Source organism: Triticum aestivum, chromosome 2A (assembly GCF_018294505.1).
Source record: "Triticum aestivum cultivar Chinese Spring chromosome 2A, IWGSC CS RefSeq v2.1, whole genome shotgun sequence".
Taxonomy (NCBI): domain Eukaryota; kingdom Viridiplantae; phylum Streptophyta; class Magnoliopsida; order Poales; family Poaceae; genus Triticum; species Triticum aestivum.
In genome coordinates, this window is record NC_057797.1 from 245,134,181 (window position 1) to 245,154,709 (window position 20,529).

A 20,529-nucleotide genomic window follows, 5' to 3' on the forward strand; every position below is an offset into this window, starting at 1 on the left:
TTGTGTCCCCAACACACCTAATACAATGGTAAATTGTATAGGTGCACTAGTTCGGCGAAGAGATGGTGATACAAGTACAATATGGATGGTAGATATAGGTTTTTGTAATCTGAAAATATAAAAACAGCAAGGTAACTAATGATAAAAGTGAGCACAAATGGTATTGCAATGCGTTGAAACAAGGCCTAGGGTTCATACTTCCACTAGTGCAAGTTCTCTCAACAATAATAACATAATTGTATCATATAACAATTCCTCAACATGCAACAAAGAGTCACTCCAAAGTCACTAATAGCGGAGAACAAACAGAGAGATTATTGTAGGGTACGAAACCACCTCAAAGTTATCCTTTCTAATCGATCTATTCAAGAGTCCGTAGTAAAATAACACAAAGTTATTCTTTCCGTTCAATCTATCCTAGAGTTTGTACCCTAATGTCATCTAGATACTCTAATGTCACCTCAAGTATCCGTGGGTATGATTATACGATATGCATCACACAATCTCAGATTCATCTATTCTACCAACACAAAGAACTTCAAAGAGTGCCCCAAAGTTTCTACCGGAGAGTCAAGACTGTGACGCCCGGATAATCAAGCTACAGTAAAACTCTGCTAATGGTGCCACGTCACCTCGGTTACTGTTGATAAACTCGAGTTAGTTCGAAACCGATTCAAATTCAAATTCAAAATCAAGCAAACAATAAAAGTTTTCAAATATTAAAACTAAAATGTTCGGAGTGAACCAAATATTGCACAGGTAATTATGGAGGATAAACCACACCTTTATAAAATATTTCAATACTATAAGATGAATAAAACAATAGCGAAAACTATTATTTAAATACTTTTAAATATCAAATAATTACAAAAACTATTTTAGTTTGGGTAACAAGTTAATGTGGCAGTGAAATAATTGGTAACATCAATTTAGGTGCCACTTTGGTATATTGTTAACGCTAGAATAAGCAGCAGCTAAAAGAAACAGAAAAGTAATAAGAAAAATAAGAAAAAGAGAAAAACCAAAACAAACAAAAGAAAACAAAGGGCCCCAATCCACACCTGGGCCTCGGCCACCCGATTGGCCCAGCCCAACTTCCCCCTTTTTCTTCAACCTCTGTTCATTAGAGGCTGGGTGGCCGACGTGCACCCGTCCACGCCGCGGATCGGCCACGTGCCGGCAATCCGCCGCATCCCCGTCATCTACAAGGCACCCCGAGCCCCCCGGCGAACCCTAGCGCCATTCATTCCCTCCCCGCGCCGCTTCTCTTCTCTCCCACGCGAATTCGAGCATAGCCGTCGCCATGGATTTGCTGCTGGCATAGCCACCGTGCTCCCCTCAGCACTCCACCTTGTCCAGAAGATGTAGGCCATCATCCTCGACCTCGACATGGACTGCCTCGAGCCGGAACGCCAAGATGACGCCGCATCCGTCGATCCCCTCCGTCGGCAACCGCCACAGCTCGTCTTCGATTCGCCCGTCTCCGAGCAGCTCCGGCATCCTCGAGCCCTCCACGAACTTCTACGTGAGCTCCACTTCCTCCCCTACATCTTCTTAAGCACGAGCCTGAGCTCTAACAAGCCCCTGCCACCTCCAGTAGCTCGTTGCCGCCGGTAACGGTGCAGCCGCAACCACAACAGCCGCCGCTCGCGTCCGAACTCACGATCATGCTCGACGCAACCACAGCAACCCAACGCCGCAAACCGCTTGCATTGCTGTGCCCAGCATCGCCGTTCACCATCGCGCCCGGCTCCGGCTGCCGGCGTCGAGTCGCTCGGCCCCGACCACGCCGTCCACGTCCACACCCATGGCCGCGCGCGCCCCTGCCGCTTGCATGCGAGCCCCTGTGGCCGCCTCCTGCTCGTCCAGCCCCCCTCGCTCCCGCGGCTGCTGTTGTCTTGCACCGCAGCTGCGTCCGCCGCTGCCGCACCACCTGGTGCCTCCCGCTTGCGTCTGTGCCGCACGCCTCCTCCCTCGTCGCTGCTAGCCACGCACGCCCGCGGTCGATGTTCCCCGCGCCCGCCTCCGGCTGCAGCTCCCCTTGCTGCTGTTCGCCGCCGCCACCACCTACTGCTCGTGGCCCCGCCATGCTCGCCTAGCGCCTCCACCGCTGCTTGTCGTTGTCGGTGCCCCACCCTGTCCGCGCGCGCGTGTCGCCTGCGCCCGACCACCACCGCCTCTGTCCCGCGGCACCTGGCCGCGCTCGCCAGGGCCGCCGCCGTTCGGGGCCGCCTCCTACCACTATCGAGCGAGGCCACCGGCGCCTTGTGCCCGTGCGAGCCCAGCTGGCCCCTCTGTTGACTTGGAGGGGATAACCCCCAGTAATTTAGCACTAACCCCCTATGAGTATGACTAGTGGGGCCCGTCCCCTGTTAGAATAAAAAAAGGGAATCTCAAAGTAACTGAATATAATTAAAAATTAATTAACTTAATTAATATTGCTTAGTTAACTAATTAACAAACTAACTAGTTTAATCAGTCAATGACAGGGGACCCCACCCCCTGTTGACCAGTCAAACTTTGACTGGTCAACTGGGTCCCCCTGGCCCACATGTCAGCCTCTGTGTACATTCTGTGTACACAAAGCTGGGTACCCGTAGCATTTTAACATTATTTTTGAATTAAAATAAATTCCAAAAATGTTATAAAACTTTGAAAAATCATATAAAATAAACCGTAGCTCGGATGAAAAAGTTTTCTACATGAAAGTTGCTCAGAACGACGAGACGAATCTGGATACGCAGTCCGTTCGTCCGCCACGCATCCCTAGCATAGTGAACACGCAACTTTCCCCCTCCGATTCATCTGTCCGAAAACGCGAAACACCGGGGATATTTTCCCGGATGTTTCCCCTTTCACCGGTACCACCTCATACCACGTTAGGGCACACCTAGCATCACGATTTGTCTTGTCATGCATCTGTTTGCTTAATGTTTATTGTTTCTTCCCCCTCTTTTCTCGCTAGACATCGAGACTGCCGGCGCCCCCCAGTTCGACTACGATGTTGACGACCCCTCTCTCTTGCCAGAGCAACTAGGCAAGCCCCCCCCTTGATCACCAGATATCGCCTATTCTTCTCTATACTGCTTGCATTAGATTAGTGTAGCATGTTAATGCTTTCAGTTAATCCTATACTGCTACATAGCTTGTCCTTGCTACTACTATTGATACCTTTACCTGCTATCCTACTGCTTAGTATAGGATGCTAGTGTTCCATCAGTGGCCCTACACTCTTGTCCGTCTGCCATGCTATACTACTGGGCCGTGATCACTTCGGGAGGTGATCACGGGCATATACTATATACTTTACACTATTACATTACCTATGGTACTGTTCGGAGACGGGGGTTGAAGGGACAGGTGGCTCCATCCCGGTAGAGGTGGGCCTGAGTTCCTGACGGCCCCCGACTGTTACCTTGTGGTGGAGCGACAGGGCAGGTTGAGACCACCTAGGAGAGAGGTGGGCCTGGCCCTGGTCGGCATCTGCGGTTACTTCAAAATAACACGTTTAACGAGATCTTGGTATTTGATCTGAGTCTGGCTACTGGCCTATACGCACTAACCATCTACGCGGGGACAATTATGGGCACTCGACGTCGTGGTATCAGCCGAAGCCTTAGTGACGTCAGCGGCTGAGCAGCACGCGCCGGATTGGACTGGAACGCCTGCTAGGCTAGGTCTGCTTCCGGCCGCCCTCGCAACATGCAAGTGTGCAATGGGTGATGGGCCCAGACCCCTGCGCCATAGGATTTAGACCGGTGTGCTGACCTCTCTGTTGTGCCTAGGTAGGGCTGCGACGTGTTGATCTTTCGAGGCCGGGCATGACCCAGAAAAGTGTGTCCGGACAAAGGGGATCGAGCGTGTTGGGTTATGTGGTGCACCCCTGCAGGGAAGTTAATCTATTCGAATAGCCGTGATCTTCGGTAATAGGACAACTTGGAGTTGTACCTTGACCTTATGACAACTAGAACCGGATACTTAATAAAACACACCCTTCCAAGTGCCAGATACAACCCGGTGGTCGCTCTCTAACAGGCGACGAGGGGAGGATCATCGATTAGGATTATGCTACACGATGCTACTTGGTGAACTTACCATCTACTCTCTTCTCCTGCTGCAAGATGGAGGTTACTAGAAGCGTAGTCTTCGATTGGACTAGCTATCCCCCTCTTATTCTGGCATTCTGCAGTTCAGTCCACATATGATACCCTTATTCCATTTGATACCATTGCATACATATGTAGTGTAGCTCCTTGCTTGCGAGTACTTTGGATGAGTACTCACGGTTGCTTTGCTCCCTCTTTTCCCCCTTTCTGTACCCGATTGCTGCGACCAGATGATGGAGCCCAGGAGCCAGACACCACCGTCGACGACGACTCCTACTACTCGGGAGGTGCCTACTACTACGTGCAGCCCGCTGACGACGACCAGGAGTAGTTTAGGAGGATCCCAGGCAGGAGGCCTACGCCTCTTTCGATCTGTATCCCAGTTTGTGCTAGCCTTCTTAAGGCAAACTTGTTTAACTTATGTCTGTACTCAGATATTGTTGCTTCCGCTGACTCGTCTATGATCGAGCTCTTGTATTCGAGCCCTCGAGGCCCCTGGCTTGTAATATGATGCTTGTATGACTTATTTTATTTGTAGAGTTGTGTTGTGATATCTTCCCGTGAGTCCCTGATCTTGATCGTACACGTTTGCGTGTATGATTAGTGTACGATTAAATCGGGGGCGTCACAAGTTGGTATCAGAGCCGACTGCCTGTAGGAATCCCCCTTCCACACTCCTTGGCCGAAGTTGAGTCTAGACATTACAAAAACTTTTAGTAACATGGTTGTGTGCCTTACGAGCCCACGTCGCCATCTGGGTGGTATTAGGGTCTTTTACTCCTCGATCTCTACTCTGGGACTCTGAACTCTCTTCTACTCAGGTTAAACGGATTTACTAAATCCGACTCTAGGTTCTCGTAACTATTTCTCCTGGAGAGCCCCTCACTTCAGATGATCGCCTGATGCACTAGAAGAATCCGAAGTTACTCTACGATGTCCTCTCGAGTCTTTGTGACATCGCATTTGCGATTTCCTTCCACCGTCAACCCCTATGAAAAATGCATACACTTGCCATTCATACAATCATTCCCCATTGATCTTGTTATTACAAGATGTCCCTAAATACTCTCTGTTGTTCCGAGAATCCTTTGAGCTTAGTGCCTTGCTGTACTTTGTCACCTGAATACCCCTACGGATAATTCTCGCACTTACCGAGTATCCACTCATCCCCAGTTGATTCAGGTATTTCACAAAAGTCTTCGTAATACCGTTCGTTCTTCTGAAAATCCTCAACAACCTAATGCTCTTGAAATTCTTGCTTGCTAGCATTATGATTAATCCAATAGGTCTGGTAATCTTATTGGCATCCTTTGTCATTATCATTTAGCGTATATTGATTCGACATGTTGCGTATGCTTGCCATCCTCAGGATTTATCCTTCCGACTCAGACATCATTTTAAACATGAGCTGGTTCTCGACCAATCGGATTGCCATTGATTGTACCCCTAAGCTTACGCAACTTATCCATCCTTAATTAGAGTGTTTGCTTCTAATCCCTTGGTCGGAAATCATAATTCTTTTGCATTTAAGCTTTGAATTAGTCAGTTGTTTCTATAGTCTAATCTCCTTGCATTGTTCTTCCTCTGGTTGAGTACCGATGATCACATCAGATCCTTTGAGGACCACCAGATCCTTTGTTGGATTTTATCCGATAGCGTCCTTCATATTCAATCCCTTTGGAAGTTCTTTCTCCATTGGTAAATCCTATCCTCTGATTGACCAACCATGCTCTGCTTTCGAGCTTGTGGTATTTACTATTGAAGCTTGTGGTATATGTTTCCACGATACCTTGACGGGTTAAACCTATGCCTTCCTTAATATGTGTGAACTCGAAAGTTTTCACGAGTCATACTCTTCTGGTGTTTTGCTAGATAAAATCTCAACACTACAACTTCTTCGAAAGTGAGAGGTGAATGGAAGGTTATACATTGAAGAAGTGGGAGTCGACCTTGAACTTTGTGTTCATGCCCATGGACATGATGTAGATCCTACCAGAGAAGCTTCTTGTAATAATAACTATTTTGTTGATATAATATCATCTGGTATATGTGAACTGATCCTATGCAATCGTGGTTTCGACCACATTTTCTCTTTGATCCCATTTCTCAGACAAGTTAAAGCACTTGTTTTTTGCAAGTCAATACACCAGTCCAACCTCTACCTTTATCTACAGTCGAGTATTACCCTCTGGTATCTCGAGTATATCTAAGAACTGTGTTGCATCTTATGAGTTCTTCATCAGGTGCTACCTTCTCACTGATTCCAATTTTTCACGGGCTCTGAGTTATTAAACACTCAAAGACACTGATAACTGACCGAAGTCCGCACCGCGATTAAACAAATCTTGGTAACCTTCATGACTTACGAGTTTGAACTCGATCATGTCATTCCTAGCCTGCTTGGCTATATCCTTGTCATGCCGATTTTAACTGTGCTACCTGGTCCTTCTTCCCAGAGCACAATTTTCGATGATGAGCTAAGCTTACGTCGAGTTTCCTCATCATATCATTTCTCCTTAAACCACAAGCTTGGTTTCAAGTTTGTGCCGTACCCGTTGTTCCAATAACCTTTCGCTTCATCATTCTCTTGACTTGATGTCATCACCGATGGATTACATCTTCATGAAATCTCTCAACAATTGTGTCGTGATCATCATCAGCATTCTGAGCTCTTCTAGGATATCAATCAAAGTCATGGTGAGAAATACCATCCTTGCCCCTCGATGAATTGTGTTATCATCGACAACTTTATTGCCTTCCCTCCAACACAAACTTGTTCGTGTTCTGTGTTATACCTTGAGTTCCTTGCTATCCAACATTTGTTCTTCTTTACCTTGGAATATTACCATCTTTTATATCCAGGATGTCGTGCCTAGCCCACCTAGCCGGGGGACCTATTGTTATAGTTTCCTTTTGGCAAGGTTAGTCATTCTTCCGTGAGGAAATTGTAAGACCTATTCTATAAGTTGTTCCTGATGGAAATTGACAGTGTGTTCGGTCATGGGATTACTTACTTGGGCAGCGGGGCGGTTGCATCTTAGGCCCACGTCCTCGGTGGTGTCTGGACACTCTATTTGGGGTCCGAAGAACGATTTGTACATCTCCTCGTGCGTCATGCTGAGGAAATGCTGAATAGCGCATGGTCCTTCCGGGTTGAATTCCCACATACGAAGGGGTCGGCGTTTGCAAGGCTGGACTCGACGAACCAGCATAACTTGCATAACCATAACCAGACTGAAATCTCCCTCGAAGAGATCTCAGATACGGCTCTGCAGTATTGGCATGTCCTTGGCTGGACCCCAACTCAGTCCCCTGTTGATCCATGACATCAGTTGTGGTGGGGGGCCCGAGCGAAAGGCGGGGGCAGCTACCCATTTGGCACTTCAGGGAGCTGTGATGTAGAACCACTCCCGCTGCCACAATCCAGACACCTCTGGAAAGGAACCCTTTGGCCATGGAGCGTCAACAATTTTGCTTATTAAAGCACCTCCGCACGCTGCGTATTGCCCCTCGACCATCTTCGGCTTCACATCGAAGGTCTTGAGCCACAGGCCGAAGTGAGTGGTAATGCGGAGGAAGGCCTCACATACAACGATAAAAGACGAGATGTGAAGAAGGAAATCGGGGGCCAGATCGTGAAAATCCAGCCCGTAATAGAACATAAGACCCCTAACAAAGGGATCCAGAGTGAGGCCTAGTCCTCGTAGGAAGTGGGAGACGAACACGACACTCTCATTGGGTTCGGGAGTAGGGACTACCTGCCCTCGGGCAGGCAGCCTATGCGAAATTTCGGCTGTCAGATATCTGGCCTCCCTCAACTTCTTGATGTCCTCCTTTGTGACGGAGGAAGGCATCCACCAGCCTTGAAGGCTCGATCCGAACATGATTGAAGGTCTGAAGCGCCTAACCTGAGCTTTGGGTGTTAGAACTCGACGCGGGGGAAGGATTCGATTGAGCGCGGGAGGGGAAAAAGAAAAAGCCCTGTCCCTTTATAAAGAGGGTGAATATCAGGCGTCCCCCTCATTGTCGTTTGAGACTTACCTAAGATCTAGGAGTCATACCAACAGGCACGGTTGGGTTACCCACGTTTGTATTGATGAGAATCCCGTGATAAGGGGAACACGATCTCTGCTTTGACAAGATGTGTCAAGAAAAACGGTTCAAATAATGACCGGGCCGTGGCGTGATGTCATGTTGTCAGAACATGTCAGCAGCTTAGATTTGTGGAAATATTATTCTCTCTATAGTGGTGTGTGAAACTTATTTTGCAGGGTCGGACACTATCCTTGTATTCACACTCTTCTGTGGTCTACTCGGAGGAGGAACCCGCCTTGCAATGCCGAAGACAACACTGCGCGCCGGACTCATCGTCATTGAAGCCTGGTTCAGGGGCTACTGAGGGAGTCCTGGATTAGGGGGTCTCCAGACGGCCGGACTATTGGACTATGAAGATACAAGATTGAAGACTTCGTCCCGTGTCCGGATGGGACTCTACTTGGCGTGGAAGGCAAGCTAGGCAATACGGATATGGATATCTCCTCCTTTGTAACCGACCTTGTGTAACCCTAGCCCCCTCCGGTGTCTATATAAACCGGAGGGTTTTAGTCCGTAGAGGAAGATACAATCATACCATAGGCTAGCTTCTAGGGTTTAGCCTCTCTGATCTCGTGGTAGATCTACTCTTGTAATACTCATATCATCAAGAACAATCAAGCAGGACGTAGGGTTTTACCTCTATCAAGAGGGCCCAAACCTGGGTAAAACATCGTGTCCCCTGCCTCCTGTTACCATCCACCTTAGACACACAGTTCGGGACCCCCTACCCGAGATCCGCCGGTTTTGACACCGACAACGCACCAAGCAAAACACATATCATGTGGCGAATAAAAATATAGCTCCAAGTAAAGTTACCGATGGACGAAGGCGAAAGAGGGGATGCCTTCTGGGGCATCCCCAAGCTTAGGATTTTGGTTATCCTTGGATTTTACCTTGGGGTGCCTTGGGCATCCCCAAGCTTAGGATCTTGCCATTCCTTGTTCCATAATCAATCAAATCCTTACCCAAAACTTGAAAACTTCACAACACAAAACTTAAAAGGAAAATCTCGTGAGCTCTGTTAGTAAAAGAAAACAAACCACCACTTCAAGGTACTATAATGAACTAATTATTTATTTATATTGGTGTTAAACCTATTGTATTCCAACTTTTATATGGTTTATAAACTCTATTACTAGCCATAGATTCATCAAAAATAAGCAAACAACACACGAAAAACAGAATCTGTCAAAAACAGAACAATCTATAGTAACCTGTAGGTTTCGAATACTTCTGGAACCCCCAAAATTCTAAAATAAATTGATGGACGTTAGGAATTTATCTATTAATCATCTGCAAAAAGAATTAACTAAATAGAACTCTCCAATAAAAATGGCAGCAAACTCATGAGCGCTAAAGTTTCTGTTTTTTACAGCAAGATCGCAAAGACTTTCCCCGAGTCTTCCCAAAGGTTCTACTTGGCACAAACACTAATTAAAAGCATAAAAACACATCTAAACAGAGGCTAGATGGATTATTTATTACTAAACAGAAACAAAAAGCAAGAAACAAAAATAAAATTGTGTTGCCTCCCATCGAGCGCTATCGTTTAATGCCCCTAGCTAGGCATAAAAGCAATGATAGATCTAGGTATTATCATCTTTGGTATGCAATCCATAAGTGGCTCCCATAATAGATTCATAAGGTAATTTAATTTTCTTTCTAGGAAAGTGTTCCATGCCCTTCCTTAACGGAAATTGGAATCTAATATTCCCTTCCTTCATATCAATAATTGCACCAATCGTTCTAAGGAAAGGTCTACCAAGAATAATAGGACATGTAGGATTGCAATCTATATCAAGGACAATGAAATCTATGGGCACATAATTCCTATTTGCAACAATAAGAACATTTAATTCTTCCCATAGGTTTCTTAATGGTGGAATCCGCAAGATGCAAGTTTAAAGAACAATCATCAAATTCACGGAAACCTAGCAAATCACACAAAGTTTTAGGAATCGTGGAAACACTAGCACCCAAATCACATAAAGCAAAGCATTCATGATCTTTAATCTTAATTTTAATAGTAGGTTCCCACTGCTCATGAAGTTTTCTAGGGATAGAAACTTCCAATTCAAGTTTTTCTTCATAAGATTGCATTAAAGCATCAACGATATCTTTAGTAAAAGCTTTATTTTGACTATAAGCATGCGGAGAATTTAGCACGGATTGCAACAAGGAAATACAATCTATTAAAGAACAATTATCATAATTAAATTCCTTGAAATCCAAGATAGTGGGTTCATTGCTATTTAAAGTTTTGACCTCTCCAATCCCACTTTTACCAGTTTTTGCATCAAGATCTAAAAACTCCGAATCATGGGGACGCCTTCTAACTAAAGTTGACTAATCTCTAGTCCCATCATTATAAAGATTCATATTGCAAATCAAAGATTTAATAGGGGACACATCAATAACTTGAAACGTGCCCGTCTCTTCGAGGTCTCCATCAGGAATCTGCAGCCTCTTGATCACAACAGGCGAGATCAAGTTCAGACCGGCCCCGCCATCGACTAGCATTTTTGTCATCTTGAGGTTGCCTATTGTTGGCGAAACCAACAACGGTAAACACCGGACCGCAGTTGTGTGATCAGGGTGGTCCTCGGTGTAAAAAATGATTGGCGTGTTGGACCACTTCAGGGGCCTTTGAGCATCGAATGATGGTTCCACTGCTGTGATCTCACGCACCCACTGCTTGAGCTGGCAGTGAGAGGTGTGCAGCGAGGCGCCACCGTCGATGCACATGGCCTCCATAGCTTTCTGAAACTCATGCTTGCTGGACTCGTCGTCCTCGTCATGACCATCGTCTTCCTGCTTCTTGTCACGGCCCCGGGCGGGCCTCTCTTGCTGGTTATCCTTGCTGCAGCGACCTCCTTGGCCACCATGCTTCTTGCCGGATCCTTCGGTACCATCCTGACCCTTCTCCTTGCCCCGCCTCTCATACTCAGCTTTTTGCTTCTCAGCAAGCAACTCAACTTGTTGGCAATTCTGGAGGTCGTGGCCCTTGGTGCGGTGGATCTTGCAGTACTGCTTGTTGGAGCCTCCTGGCTTGTCAGCAGCCGCCAAGGCCCGGCAAGTGGCGCACCCAGCAATTTCCTTGTCGAGGTCGTCTGCCTTGGCCTTCTTGGCAGCACCGGTGTCCTCGGATCCCTCGACGGCAAGCACAGTCTTGCCCTTGCGCTTCCTATTGCGGCGTCGGCCCTTCTTCGTCGGGGTGGCTGTGTCTTTGTCCGTGGAGTCGGTTTCTGCACCGGCGTCCTCACCATGGTACTTCCTCCCCTCTTCAGCTCGAGCGCACCTATCGGCCAGAACATAAAGTTCGGCCACATCTTTGACCTTGTTCATCGCCAGCTCTTCACGCATCTTGCGATTGCGCACATTATGATGGAATGCGCTGATCACGGCGGCGAGATGAACATCTGGGATGTTGTACTGCACCCGACTGAACCTCTATATGTACTTGCGCAGGTTTTCACCTTCCTTCTAGGGGATGATATGAAAATCGCTTGCCTGGCCATGAGCTTGGTGGCCTCTAGTGAAGGCGTCAACAAACTCATGACACAAATCCGACCAAGAAGAAATGGAATCCGTCGGCAAGTGCATCAACCATGACATGGCATTGGGTTTAAGCGCCAACGGGAAGTAATTGGCAAGCACCTTGTCGTCGCGAGCACCAACAGCTTGCATCGCGATCGTGTAGATGCTGAGGAACTCCGACGGGTGGGTCTTGCCGCTGTACTTCTCGCCAACGTGGGGCTTGCACGTGTGGTGGGAGGGCCACTAGAATTGCCGTAGCTCATGGGTAAAGGCTGGGCAACCCACCTTGTAGGGTAGGCCGCCCGAGCCTCCCAGTGCTGGGTGGTCCATAGTGGGCGCTGCCCACCTACCTGACTAGTGGTGTGCTTCGCGCCGGCGCTCGATGGTGGTTCGAGCGTCTTCATGGGCTCGCTCCCAAAGAACTTGGCGCTGATCGCGGTGGGTCCATTGGTCGGACGATGCTATGGAAATATTATCACAAACATCATCACGACGGACCGACACCCGCGGTGGCTGGCGTGCGGAGGGGAGTGCATCGTGGCCGCAGCACCTCCGGCCCTTCCACCACTGGCATGTGGTGGCTCGACGGAGCACCGGCCTAAGTGCCCAGCTGGTCGTGGCTCATCTTTGTTGGCAGCGCCGACGAGGCTTCGGATGGTGGCTCTCCACTCGTCGAGCTTTTTCGCAGCAGGAGGAGAGTCGAGGAGCAACTGCGCGCGTGCCAAAGCTTCAGCTGGCGTGGGTGGTGGCGAAAGCTGCATGGATCATGACGTGCTCCGACTTCTAACCACGTTAGAAGGAGCTCTATCACGACCTCGTGGCTGTGCACCATTTTCGCCAACGCCTCGGGGTGCATACTGGCCTTCTATGTCCCGCGAATGAGGTGCAGGACTCTTCCCATGGCGGCGCCTGGGGTCACCGGCGTGGTGACGCTGCTCGTCACACACAACCTAGGAAGAGCGCGTCGTGGGCGCCGGTGTAGGCGTCTTGGAAGTCGCCGCGCCACCCATGGGTGGCACGACGCTGCCCTTGGAGGGCCCCACGCCGCCTGCGGGGGGCCGGCTCTGTCTTTGGATTTGGCGGCGTGCGGCCCGTCGTCTCACGCACGAACAACGCCGCTCGCTAGCCTTTGACTGCCAAAGCAATGCGGGTGTTCGCGGGCCGCGCCTCGGCCTCCGTCCGCGCTCGCCCCACCACTTGCCCGCATGGGTACGGGCCATTCGGGTCCCGATGAACCGATCACCGTGATCATCTTCTTCTTGGGAGCCATGGTGATGAAGAACTGCTAAACTAACTGCTAGACCAGATTTTCACAATTGCGCCCCCTACCTGGCGCGCCAGAGATGTCGGCGCGGAGTTGTGCAAAGAGCGGGTCTAGTAGCCAGCACAAAGGTCGTTTACCCAGGTTCGGGCCGCAAGGATTCGTAATACCCTAGTCCTGCTTTGGTGTATATTTGAGTGTTCTTGAGCTTCCGAACTAGCTGCGGTGCGTGCGTAGTCCAAAAGATCTGAATCCTTCTCTAGTACGCCTCGGGCCTCCTTTTATAGTAAAAAAGGGGTCGCCATAGTGGCACACAAGAGGTGGAAAGGTAAACAGTGTACAAGCTTATCCCTGTCATTACGGGACAAGGTGCATTAAATGCGCTCCTTAGGTGTCCCATTACTTTATTGGGGACGGTAACGAGGCCTGTCCCATCCGTCGCCGTTCCGCCTCGCTACGACGCGCGTCTAGGCCAATGAGGCATGCAGCGCCACACAAGCTGGCAGGCTGCTGAGATGGCGTGGTGGTAGGGTCTTCACGAGGATCTGCATGCCACCACGCAGGTGCTTGCTGAGTTGGCCTGGAGGCCGCGCGTCGCCACGCGGGTGCTTGCCCAGCTGGTTGGGCTGGCAGCTGTATGGGAATGGCGGTGGGGTCTTGGCAGACGTGGGCCTGACTGTGGCCCCACAGGTGTCCTCGACAAGGGTGTTTCTGGGGCCCCGGCAAGGGTCTTGCCGTGGCATCACAGTCTTCCCCGACAAGGATCTTGCCCGGGGTCTCGTGGATATCCTCGGTAAGGATCTTGCCGAGGATCATCGTCTTCTGGTCCTCATCCGATCTTGTGTGCCTGTGATCTTCTCAAAGATCTGCATGCCACCATGGAGATGCCTCCCGAGCCTTGGTTCCAATGTGGTTGGTGGTGTTGGAACCCTTGGGCTAAAGGGTGGCGTGCTCCATTGGCATTGGGCAAGTTGCCCCGGCAAGGCTCTTGCCGGGGCTGCGGAGGCCGCCCCGGCAAGGGTCTTGCCGGGGGAGTCCACCTCACCCTCTTGCTCTTTGTGTCTCTGGTCTTGGTGTTGTTCTGGTTGTCTTGGCGCCTCGGGATTCCCTCTTCTGCCCTACTTAGTGTGGTCGCGGGCGTGGCTCTGACTGCCCGTGCACAAGTAAAGGGGTATAGAAAGGGCCCCTACTTTTGTACACGGACATGTGTGACATTGAAAGTGCCATAAAGATTTCTCTTAACCCGGTGCAACACTTCAAGACGAAGCATATTGAGATTCGGTATCACTCATCCGGGATCATATTAGGCGAGGGGAGATCGAGCTCAACTACGTCAACACTCATGATAACCTTGCATGTATCTTCACGAAGCCTTTGGATGAAGCAAGATTTCGCGGTTAAGGTATGAGCTAAATATCATTGATTCGAGCAATGTTGCTTGAACTCTTGCGCACCCCACCATACTCAACTTGTTATCTTGTTTAGGTGTAGGCATGGACATAGGGGGAGTGTTGTTCTCTCAATGAACTCTCCCTCCCCCTCCATTATGCATAAATTGACCAACTCTTTCACATTAGCCATTCTAGATGGTACTTGTGCTTCAAAGACGAGTTTTGGTCATGGGCCCAAGGATAATTCTTCGCGGTGCCATACTAATTAACTCAAACATAGGTGGATCCGGCCATCGCTCTTTCTTTGGAAAGGCTGTGTCTCACGGTTGGTGCTTGTTGTCTTTTGCCTTTCCTTCTTCGTGTCGAGCTTGTGTTTGAGTTGCCTCGTGATTTAGCTCGTTGGTGTGTCCGTTCACTTGAAGGTTGCATTGCAAAGGAAGTTTTCCTCTCTTGTTTGTGAAACGTGCATTTTCTTGGGTCCACGGTACTACCATGGCCTGCCACGGTACTACCGCATGGGACTGTGCACGGTACTACCGCAACCAGCACGGCAGTAATTTTTTACTGCCGCTGGAAGAGCGGCATTACCGCCTTGTGTGCGGTACTACCACGATGACCCGCGGTACTACCACGCAGTCGCGAGCGTGTGGGGGTTAAGAGCGGGCAGGGGGAGTTCCAAGTCCCCCATACCCATTCAACTCATCTTCCCCACGTCGTCTCTCTCTCTCTCCTTCCCAAGAACGGCGTCGGAGAACCTCGCCGGATCTCCATCTCCTACCGCTATGCTCGCATTCCGTCTGGTGGGATCATTCCCCACCACACCCTCTTGCCACGGAACAAGGTTTCTCCCCAAATCCCTCTCTCTTTGTCTCGTTGTTTTGTCTCTAGGTTTTTGGGGAGATGCATGTTGTTCTTGAGATTTTAGGCCAAATCTTTGCAAGAGTAGGATGTAGGAGAGTAGTAATGCGTAGAGATGCTATTTGGTATGTTGCTACTTGGTAGTTTTGATCAACTGTAGTACCGCTCCATTGTCACGGATGTTCTCAGATCGGTTTTTTGTCTCGGATCTGACCCCGAGCGGTACTACTGCAACTCCCGTGCGGTACTACCGCTCCGGCCGTGTTCACCTCATACAGTACTACCGCTCCTCAGGAGCGCTACTACCACGCGAGGCGCGGAAGTAAAATTTTACTTCCGCTCTAGGCACGGTACTACCGTGCCATCCTGGCATGGTACTACTGCGGCTAGAGCAGCAGTAAAATTTTAGTTCCACACAATGGTGCGGTACTACCATTGAAGTCGAACCTTCCCTGTAGCAACTACCCAATGTTATTTCTACTTGTTTAATTTGTTTTGCTGTGGTCTTTGCATTGACCCTTCTCGTTTCTCTTGCGTGTTCGTGTGTTGTGTGTCATAGGTGGTGGCTCCGGTTCCGATGTCCGTCGTTCGAACCCCATCCACGACACGGGCTCGAAGTGCCTGCGCAATCAAGATGAGGCTCCAGAGGGCTCCAGTGCCCCTCAACGCAGAACCAAGTCAACCGCAGCCAAGACCAAGGAGCCGACAATGGGCATGGATGAGAGGCCACTAGCTGAGTTTGTCTCTCGAAGGAAGATCAACCTGATGCGTCTCCGTCATATCTACTTTTCCAAACACTTTTGCCCTTGTTTTGGACTCTAACTTGCATGATTTGAATGGAACTAACCCGGACTGACGTTGTTTTCAGCAGAATTGCCATGGTGTTATTTTTGTGCAGAAATAAAAGTTCTTGAAATGACCTGAAAATCTACGGAGATTATTTTTGGAATATATAAAAAATACTGGCGAAAAGATCCACGTTAGGGGGCCCACACCCTGTCCACGAGGGTGGGGGGCGCGCCTACCCCCCTGGGCGCTCCCCCTGCCTTGTGGGCCCCCTAACGCTCCACCAACCTCAACTCCAACTCCATATATTCGTGTTCGGGGAGAAAAAAATCAGAGAGAAGGATTCATTGTGTTTTACGATACAGAGCCGCCGCCAAGACCTAAACTCTCTCGGGAGGGCTGATCTGGAGTCCGTTCGGGGCTCCGAAGAGGGGAATTCGTCGCCATCTCACCATCAACCTTCCTCCATCACCAATTTCATGATGCTCACCGCCGTGCGTGAGTAATTCCATCGTAGGCTTGCTGGACGGTGATGGGTTGGATGAGATTTATCATGTAATCGAGTTAGTTTTGTTAGGGTTTGATCCCTAGTATCCACTATGTTCTGAGATTGATGTTGCTATGACTTTGCCATGCTTAATGCTTGTCACTAGGGCCCGAGTGCCATGATTCCAGATCTGAACCTATTATGTTTTCATGAATATATGTGAGTTCTTGATCCTATCTTGCAAGTCTATAATCACCTATTATGTGTTATGATCCGTTAACCCCGAAGTGACAATAATCGGGATACTTACTGGTGATGACCGTAGTTTGAGGAGTTCATGTATTCACTATGTGTTAATGCTTTGGTCCGATACTCTATTAAAAGGAGGCCTTGATATCCCTTAGTTTCCAATAGGACCCCGCTGCCATGGGAGGGTAGGACAAAAGATGTCATGCAAGTTCTTTTCCATAAGCGCGTATGACTATATTCGGAGTACATGCCTACATTACATTGATGAACTGGAGCTAGTTCTGAGTCACCCTATGTTATAACTGTTGCATGATTGATCGCATCCGACATAATTATCCATCGCTGATCCATTGCCTACGAGCTTTTCACATATTGTTCTTCGCTTATTTACTTTTCCATTGCTACTGTTACAATCACTATAAAACTAAAAATATTACTGTTGCTACCGTTACCACTACTATTATATTACTTTGCTACTAAACACTTTGCTGCAGATATTAAGTTTCCAGGTGTGGTTGAATTGACAACTCAGCTACTAATACTTGAGAATATTCTTTGTCTCCCCTTGTGTCGAATCAATAAATTTGGGTTGAATACTCTACCCTCGAAAACTATTGTGATCCCCTATACTTGTGGGTTATCAAGACTATTTTCTGGCGCCGTTGCCGGGGAGCATAGCTCTATTCTTTGAGTCACTTGGGATTTATATCTGCTAATCACTATGAAGAACTTGAAAATCAAAGAACCAAGATTTTTCCCTCAACTACGAGGGGAGGTAAGGAACTGCCATCTAGCTCTGCACTTGATTCACCTTCTGTTTTGAGTAAACTTGCGACACCTACACCTGCTATTCATTCTGATATGTCGCATGTTATTGATGATGCCACTTCTGCTTTGCATGATACTTATGATGAAACTACTTCTATGCTTGATAATACTACGCCACTAGGCGAATTTCTTGATGAACAACTGGCTAGGGTTAGAGAGAATGAAATTATTGAAACTGGTAATATTGATGAAAGTGATGATGAAGATTCTCCCCCTAGATATGAATTGCCTGTTGTGCCTGAGGTTTATGTTATGGATGAAGAAACTGCCAGAGACTTCTTAGCTTGCAATGATAGGTCTGATCTTAAGAAATTATTAGCTAAGCTTAAAGAAAAGTCTTTGAATGCTAGAATGAAATATGACCCTGCTTTCGCTACTTCACCTATCTTTATTACTAATAAGGATTATGATTTCTCTGTCGATCCTGAGTTAATTACTTTGGTTGAATCTGATCCTTTTTATGGCTATGAATCTGAAACTGTTGTGGCACATCTTACTAAATTAAATGATATAGCCACCCTGTTTACTCATGGTGAGACAACTCGCTATTACTTTATCCTTAAGTTGTTTCCGTTCTCATTTAAGGGTGATGCTAAAACATGGTTTAATTCTCTTGATCCTGGTTGTGTGCGTAGTCCCCAGGATATGATTTATTACTTCTCTACTAAATATTTCCCCGCTCATAAGAAACAAGCTGCCTTAAGGGAAATATATAATTTTGTGCAAATTGAAGAAGAGAGTCTCCCACAAGCTTGGGGGAGGCTTCTCCGATTACTTAATGCTTTGCCTGATCATCCTCTCAAGAAAAATGGAATACTTGATATGTTTTATATTGGACTAACCGATGCTTCCAGAGACTACCTGGATAGTTGTGCTGGTTGTGTTTTCAGGGAAAGAACTGTTGATCAAGCTGAATTGCTATTGAATAATATGTTGACAAATGAAAGTAATTGGACACTTCGTGAACCAACTCCTAAGCCAACTCTGAAGAAAAGGGGTATTCTATTTCTCAGTCCTGAAGATATGCAAGAGGCAAAGAAATCTATGAAAGAAAAAGGTATTAAAGCTGAAGATGTTAAGAATTTACCACCTATTGAAGAAATACATGGTCTTGATAACCCTACATAGGTAGTAAAGGTAAATTCTCTCTATAGATCTCATAAATGTGAAATCCCATTTACTAAGTTAGCTAGCCAATGCTCGGATGAGTTTGATAACTTTATGGTTAAACAAGAAGACTTCAATGCTTATGTTGGTAGACAATTGAAACGCAATGCTGATATGCTTGAACACTTGAGAGATTATATGGCTAGTGTTAAAGGTGAACTTAAACTTATTAGTACACATGCTTATATGGTTACCACTCAAGTAGAACAAGTACTTAAGGCTCAGAATGATTTGCTCAATGAATTAAATAATAAGAGAAATGATAATGCTGTTAGAGTTATGACTAGAGGGGGTAAGATGACTCAGGAACCTTTGTACCCTGAGGGCCACCCTAAGAGAATTGAGCAGGATTCCCAGAGAACTAATGTAGATGCACCTAGTCCTTCTAAAAGGAAGAAAAAGAAAAATGACAGGACTTTGCATGCTTCTAGTGAACCTGTTGTTGACACACCTAAGAATCCCAATGATATTTCTATTTCTGATGCTAAAACACAATCTGGTAATGAACATGAACCTAGTGATAATGTTAATGATAATGTTCATGTTGATGCTCAACCTAGCAATGATAATGATGTAGAAATTGAACCTGCTGTTGATCTTGATAACCTACAATCAAAGAATCACCGTTATGATAAGAGAGACTTTGTTGCTAGGAAGCACGGTAAAGAAAGAGAACCATGGGTTCAGAAACCCATGCCTTTTCCTCCTAAACCATCCAAGAAAAAGGATGATGAGGATTTTGAGCGCTTTGCTGAAATGATTAGACCTATCTTTTTGCGTATGCGTTTGACTGATATACTTAAAATGAACCCTTATGCTAAATACATGAAAGACATTGTTACAAATAAAAGAAAGATACCGGAGGCTGAAATTTCCACCATGCTTGCTAATTACACTTTTAAGGGTGGAATACCAAAGAAACTAGGAGATCCCCGAGTACCATCTATACCATGCTCTATTTAAAGAAATTATGTTAAAACTGCTTTATGTGATCTTGGAGCCGGTGTTAGTGTTATGCCTCTCTCTTTATATCATAGACTTGATTTGAATAAGTTGACGCCTACTGAAATATCTTTGCAAATGGCCGATAAATCAAATGCTACACGTGTCGGTAATTGTGAGGATGTGCCCGTTGTGGTTGCAAACATTACTATTTTAACGGACTTTGTTATTCTTGATATTCCCGAGGACGATAGTATGTCGATTATCCTTGGTAGACCATTTTTGAATACTGCAGGGGTTGTTATTGATTGCAACAAAGGTAATGTCACTTTTCATGTTAATGGTAATGAGCATACGGTACACTTTCCGAGGAAACAACCTCAAGTCCACAGTATCAATTCTATTGGAAAAATTTCAATAATCATTTTTGGAGGTTTTGAATTTCCTCTTCCTACTGTCAAGAAGAAATATGATGTTCTTATTGTTGGGGATGTGCATATCCCCGTTGAGGTAACCTAGTGTTATTCGAAAATTCTCCAATTTAATGTTATTCGGAAAGAGTTTGTTAACAAGACTTGATCAACCTTGTTAGTGGATTCCTTTTGATGAGCATGAGATGGATGAATTTAGAAAACACAATTCTCTCTACCCTCTTTTTACTTTCTGTTATTTATATTAAAGAAAGCAAAAATAGTTTTCTATTTTTTGAATTATCCTTACAATAAAAATAACCCTGAAAATAAAAGTTCTCCAAATGCCCTGAAAATGAAATATGATTTTTCTAGAATATTTGAGGATTTTAGGCACTAAGAACACAGCATG